The sequence below is a fragment of the Peromyscus eremicus genome, chromosome 9 (assembly GCF_949786415.1).
Source record: "Peromyscus eremicus chromosome 9, PerEre_H2_v1, whole genome shotgun sequence".
NCBI lineage: Eukaryota > Metazoa > Chordata > Mammalia > Rodentia > Cricetidae > Peromyscus > Peromyscus eremicus.
Genome location: NC_081425.1, coordinates 69,922,295 through 69,928,673, shown reverse-complemented (window position 1 = coordinate 69,928,673; position 6,379 = coordinate 69,922,295). Strand labels below are relative to the sequence as shown.

The 6,379-nt window shown below is 44.6% G+C and overlaps 1 long non-coding RNA gene across 1 annotated transcript; it reads left to right on the top strand.

The window, feature by feature from the left end:
• Positions 1–1,959: 1,959 nt before the first annotated feature.
• Positions 1,960–3,002, top strand: LOC131920041 (uncharacterized). The gene is made up of 2 exons (XR_009381488.1): positions 1,960–2,121; positions 2,716–3,002. It is a non-coding gene; the product is annotated as an uncharacterized LOC131920041 (long non-coding RNA).
• Positions 3,003–6,379: the final 3,377 nt, after the last annotated feature.

Sequence of the window (6,379 nt, the reverse complement as noted above, 5' to 3'; positions counted from 1 at the left end):
ATTCTAACTAACGTGTTTTTTTAGGTTGCTTTTCTAGAGTACCCGGGTTCAATTTCCATCACCCACATGGCAGCTCACAATTGTCTATAACTCCAGTTCCAAGGGATCTGGCACCCTCATGTAGACATACATGTAGGCAAAACACCAATGCACATAAAATAAAGATAAACTATTAAAAAGAAAGAGAGAAGTAGCAACAGAAAAAGAGAAAAGAATAGACTGGGAAGAAAAAGCCTCTATGTTGTAGTCTTAGGGATGCTTACACACACACACACACACACATACACGCACACACGCATATACACACATACAATCAGCAATCACCACAGACACAGGCTGTCAGACAAGCAGAATGAGTCATGAATGTTAGTAAACTGCAAAAGCTCTGGGTTTGGTGTCCCGGGTTTTGGCACCAAATGTAAGTAAATTGATGGCTGAAACTGCGAGGAGACAGTTCAGCCCTAGAGGGCGAGGTATCCCGGACACCTCAGAGCTACTTAGGAAAAGAGCTCTGCCCTGAAGGTGTCCCAGACAACTGGAGCTTTTAGCACAGCTCTGATGGCTGAGACTGTGAAGAAACAGCCCAACCTTGGAAAGGAAGGTTTTCTGACTTCTCGGGAGAGTCAGGCCTGGAACTGCTTCAGCAAGGAAGGGTATCCTGACTCTTCGGGAAGGTCAGGATATACCTGGTATGATGGTATGATGGGGGATGGTTTCCCCGCAGGACACAGCAATCCTGCTCCTCTCCTGGAGAGCCACAATCTCTGGCTCAGTGTTACCAGCTCTTTCTCGCTCAGTCCAGTATGGGACGTCCCAGCAAGGTTCTTTTGTTCAGCTGTCAATGAAGGTCTTCACCCAATACTCTTTTGAGAAAGAGGTTTATTTGGGAAGGAGGAGTCCAGGAGAGTAGCTGCCTCTACCAGGGTGGAGAGAACAGCTCACAACTGACCTGGCAGGGCGGTTTATATAGGATGTCTAGGGGGCAGAGTCAACTGTGATTGTTTAGTTTATTTTCTGCTCAGGGATTAGCCAGTTTTGTGAGCAAAGGGCAGAGATGGCCCTGATTTCAGGGCCAAACTGTTTCTTTCACTGGCCTTTCTTGGCTTTTTGACACTAGCTCTAAGGCCAGGACACATTTCTTTCACTGACTCTGATTCTAGGGGTCAAGAGTGTTATTTTGGTACTAGTCTCAGAGTCAGGGCATATTTCTTGGGTTCTGGGTTTGGGGATAAAGTGTTCACTTCTCTGGCTCAGGTCCGAAACACGGGCTGTGTTTCTTTCCCTGGTCCTGGGCCCTAGGGCCAGGATTCTACTGTCCTGCTCTGTGATTGGTTGTTTTCACAAGTCAGTTGGGCAGAGATGGCTCTGATCTGAGCTAAACTGTGTTTCTCTCACTGGTCTTACTTAGCTTTCTGTCACTACCTCTAAGGCCAGGGCACATTTCATTCACTGACTCTGATTCTAGGGGCCAAGAGTGTTTCTTTGGTACTAGTTTCAGAATCAGGGCATGTTTCCTTGGTTCATTTCTCTGGCCCAGGTCCCAAACACAGGCTGTGTTTCTTTCCCTGGTCCTGAGCCCTAGGGCCAGGATTCTGCTGTCCTGCTCTGTGATTGGTTGATTTCACAAGTCAGTTGGCCAGGGGCAGAGCTGGCTCTGATCTGAGCTAAACTGTGTTTCTCTCACTGGCTTTATCTGAGCCATCCTTCCCTAATTCTGGGCTCCAGAGTCAGGGTGGGTTTCCCTACAATGAACAATAACATTCAATCAGTAATTACCTCAAACAATTAACAAGAAACAAAAAGAGCATATGCTATAATTAACATTCGGTCAGAGAGCACACCAAGACTACCCTCTGTTCTGCTCGTTCCCATGAACCTCAGAGCCGAGGTCTTGCTCGTCTGGGGTTTGTGTCTTGGTGTCTGATGGCTTCAGTTCCTTCTCTAGTTGGCAGACAGCAGTGAGCCAAGATTGTCATTACGTCTTGCCAGGGAAGGAGCAAGATAAATCAAGTTTTAGTTTTTCGTTCTGAAGCTGATCACGATTTTCTGAAACTGCCGATTTTTCCTTCCATAGCCCAGGTCTGCCATGGAAAGAAGAACAGTGCACTCAGGTCCAAATGGGTGAGCAGATGGACGGACAGATGGTAGTTAAGTAGGCCACGTCAAGACTAAGAGGACCAAGCTTACCTGAGCCCCAGGGACAATCGGCATAGGCTACATGAGATACTGTTTCAGAAAGAAAGAAGGGGGAAAGAAGGAAGGGAGGGAAGGAGGAAGGAAGAGGAGAAGCAATACAAGGAGACAGGAAGAAAAGTTTTAAAGTGTGTGTGCACGTGTGTATACCTGTGTATGTTTGCATGGGTGTTTGTGTGTGTTTGTGTTTTTCTCACTGTGTGTGTCTCTGTGTGTGTTTGTCTGTGGTGTATGTTGGGGGGGGGGGGCTCATGTCCACTGTGCGTGTTCCTATTCACTTTTTTAAAATTCTTCTCTCATATTACATCCGGACTGCAGTTTCCCCTCCCTCCATTCCTCCCAGTCCCTCCCTCCCACCTCCCCTCTCCCCCGCCCCATCCTCTCCTCCTCCATTTCCCTTCAGAAAAGAGCAGCGCCTATTCACTTTGAGTAAAGTTTGTTACCTGTTACTGGCTTCTATGTCTGACACTTTTCCTGCCTTTAATTCTTTCTTTCTTTCTCCCCGCCCCCTCCCCCCACCAGACAGGGTTTCCTTGTGTAACAGCCCTGGCTAGAACTCACTCTGTAGACCAGACTGGACTAGAACTCACAGAGATCCACCTGCCTCCGCCTCCAGAGAGCTGGGATTAAAGGCATGTACAACCATACCTGGCTTAATTCTTTCTTTAATCAGCAGAGAGAAATGAACCCAACTAAGACTCATAGACGGCCACGATGTGACCAGCTTTCAAGCTCCTAGCACCCTTTCCCTGAAAGGATGAACGCTAGTTTGGAAATGTGAGTTAAATAAAAGAAATGTTTTCTCCCTGTTTTAGTTGTGGTTCCTATTACTGTGATAGAACACCATAACCAGAAGCTACTTGGAGACAAGAGGGTTTATATTAACTCATGGTTGTATAGTTCACTATGAAAAGAAGTTAGGGCAGGAACCTGGAGGCAGGAGCTGAAGCAGATGCCATGGAGGACCTGCTTACTGGCTAGCTCCTCATGGCTTGCTCAGCCTGCTTTCTTATACTACCTAGGACCACCAGCCCATGGACCGCACCACCCACTGTAGGCTGGGCCCTCCCACAGTCATTAATCAGGAAAACGCCCCCGTAGACTTGCTTATAAGCCAATCTGATGGAGACATTTTCTCCATGGAAGTTTTCTCTTCCCAGATGATCCAGGCTTGTATCAAGCTGACAAAGCAAAACGAAACAAGACAAAAAATAAAAAATAACAAACAAACAAAGCCGGGCGGTGGTGGCGCACACCTTTAATCCCAGCACTTGGGAGGCAGAGGCAGGTGGATCTTTGTGAGTTCGAGGCCAGCCTGGTCTACAGAGCGAGATCCCGGAAAGGCGTAAAGCTACACAGAGAAACCCTGTCTTGAAAAACCAAAAAACAAAAACAAAACAAACAAACAAACAAACAAGAACCCCACCACAACTAATCAGTCCACTCTCCTATGTTGCTTTTGTTGGTATATTTAGTCACACCAACAGAATTGAAACTGGAGCACTTTCCAAATATTGGACCAGTCTCGCACTGTCAAAATCAAATCCATTTATTGTTCATGCAAGTATTTCTGTACATGGCTGGATAAGATTTGGTAACATTTTGTTGAAATTTTCCTGTCTGGATTCATGAGGAATTTTTTTAATGCTGTCTATATCTTTTGGTTGGGATCTTTAGAACATTGGCAGCATACAGAAGTTTTCTGTCTTCGTATTTTCTTGAAGAAATTATGTAGAGCTATGTGAACTCTTTTTATTACTTTTACTTATTTTTTATGTGTTAGCGGTGAATGCCAAGATGTGTGCACAGAGATCAGAAGACAGCTTTCTTAGTTACTTCTCTCCATCCACTGTGTGGTTTCCGGGATTTGAACTTGGGGCACCAGAGTTGGAGGCCAGCACCCTTGCATAGGAGCCAGCTTATCTTCTTACTTGCCTTTATAAACATATGTTAAAATGGTTTTCTGTCCTTCTCTCTACCAGCTTCAGAGTTTCAAGCCTTTCATTTACTTCTTTGAACTGATATTTGAACATACTGAGAGACAGGAATCTAGTTTTTGTCTTCTGCATGGGAGAACCCAGTTTCCCCAGCTACACTTCTTAGAAATGTCTTTTCTCCAGTGTGTGGTTTTGACACTTGATATTATCAAAAGTTAGGTCAGTGTAGCTGTATGGGTTTATTGATTTACACTTTTGTTTTGTGCCCTTCTGTTTTGGAGACTACACCTCTATAATAATTTTGAGATCAGGTATTTTAATTCCTCCAGCCTTGTTCATTTTGCTCAGGCTTGTGTTGGCCATTTAAAGTCATTTTGCTTCCATATAAATTTTAGAACTTTTCCCCCTATTTCTTTAAATTTTGAGTTTTCTATATCACTGGAATTTTGATGTGGATTGCATTGACTGTGTAGAGTCCTTTTGTGATATGTCCTTTTTCACATTAATTCTGACAATGCTCATCTGCAAACTTTTTCTCTTCTATGTCTTTACTGTTTATAGTTTCCATTGTACACATCTTCACATCTTTGTGTTTGTTTGTTTGTGTTTGTTTTTGATCTTTTTTTCTTGTTTTTTGTTTGTTTGGGTTTTTTTGGGTTTTTTTGTTTGTTTGTTTGTTTTGTAAGACAGGGTTTCTCTGTGTAATAGCTCTGGATCTTGCTTTGCAGATCAGAATGGCCTCAAAACTCAGAGATCTGCTTGCCTCTGTCTCCTGAGTGCTGGGATTAAAGATGGGCACCACCACCACCTGGCCTCCTTGATTAGTTTTATTTTTAGGTATTTTTTGAGGCTATTGTTGATGAACCCCAAATAGCATAGTAAAGAATCAGATGAAGGAATTCTGTAGTCTCAGGACAAGAAAGCACAGTCCGTATATAACTGTTACAGTGGCTAGAATCAGTGTGAGATCCCTTTCAGATGGATTTTAGGGAGAGAGAGAAGAAAGTTAAACATCCTTCAGTGTCTAGGTTAAAGCAGTAGTGGGCACGTCTCTCTTTCAGGGTTGCAGAGAGACAGAAGGACAGGAGACACAGGCACTTTAGAATAGTAACTTTCATCCAGCCGTGGTGGGGCACATCTTTAGTCCCAGCCCTCAGGAGCCTGAGGCAGGTAGACCTCTGTGAGTTGCAGGCCAGCCTGGTCTACACAGCAAGTTCCAGGCCAGTCAAAAATACATGGTGAGACCCTGTCTCAAACAAAACAATAAAACAAAACAAAAATAGTAACTTCTCATAGCTCCCTTAAGAATGTCCCTCCAACACTCCACCCTGACAATGGAAGAGAACACTGCTGTGAGGGCCAGGCCTTAGGGTAGTAGGGCAGTTTCAATCTCTGTTCACAAAACTTGGGTACCAAATGCTTTAACTTACCTAACAAACTTTTGCACACTCTTAACTACTAGTTAATGATCCCTTTCTGTTTTGTTTTGTTGTTTTTGAGACAGGGTCTCTCTATGTAGCTCTGGAAGATCTGGAACTCACAGATATCCCCCTGCCTCTGCCGTCAGAATGCTGGGATTAAAGGTGTGTGTCACTCCGCCTGGCTTATTGGCCCATTTCATTTTGATTCAGGCAAGGGAGGTAAGCAGAGAGCAGAAAGCTGACAGAATCCTGTTGATAGTCAGAGAAGTGTATGCTGATCAGGTTAAAAAGTGAAGTTACGTCTCTCCTGGAGTCAGTGTTATGAAGTCTCCCTGGAGCTAGCTGCAATGATTGAGTCCTTAACGTCATGGATCTTACCCCAAGAACCCTCTGAAACCACTTCTTTGCCCTCTGACACAAAGACTTCAGAGCTGCCAGGTGGTGGTGGCGCACGCCTTTAATCCCAGCACTTTGGGGGCAGAGGCAGGCGGATCTCTGTGAGTTGGAGGCCAGCCTGGTCTACAGAGCGAGATCCAGGACAGCTAGGGCTGTTACACAGAGAAACCCTGTTTTGAAAAACAACAACAAAAACGACTTTAGAGTTACAAGTAAAACCGTGTAAGGGAATCTTCCTTGTTAAAGAGAAAAAGAAAAAAAAATCACTAGCCTGGTACTTCCTCTACACCTACGGCAGGTGACGGAAGTCATCCGTTCCAGGCTGAGGAAGAGGTGCTGCAGCTCAGTCGTCCCCCTCTTATCTTTTTATGGTTTGTTTGGTTTATACTGACTGAAGAAGACTTCTAAAAAAATGTTACCGTCTAGGGGTTT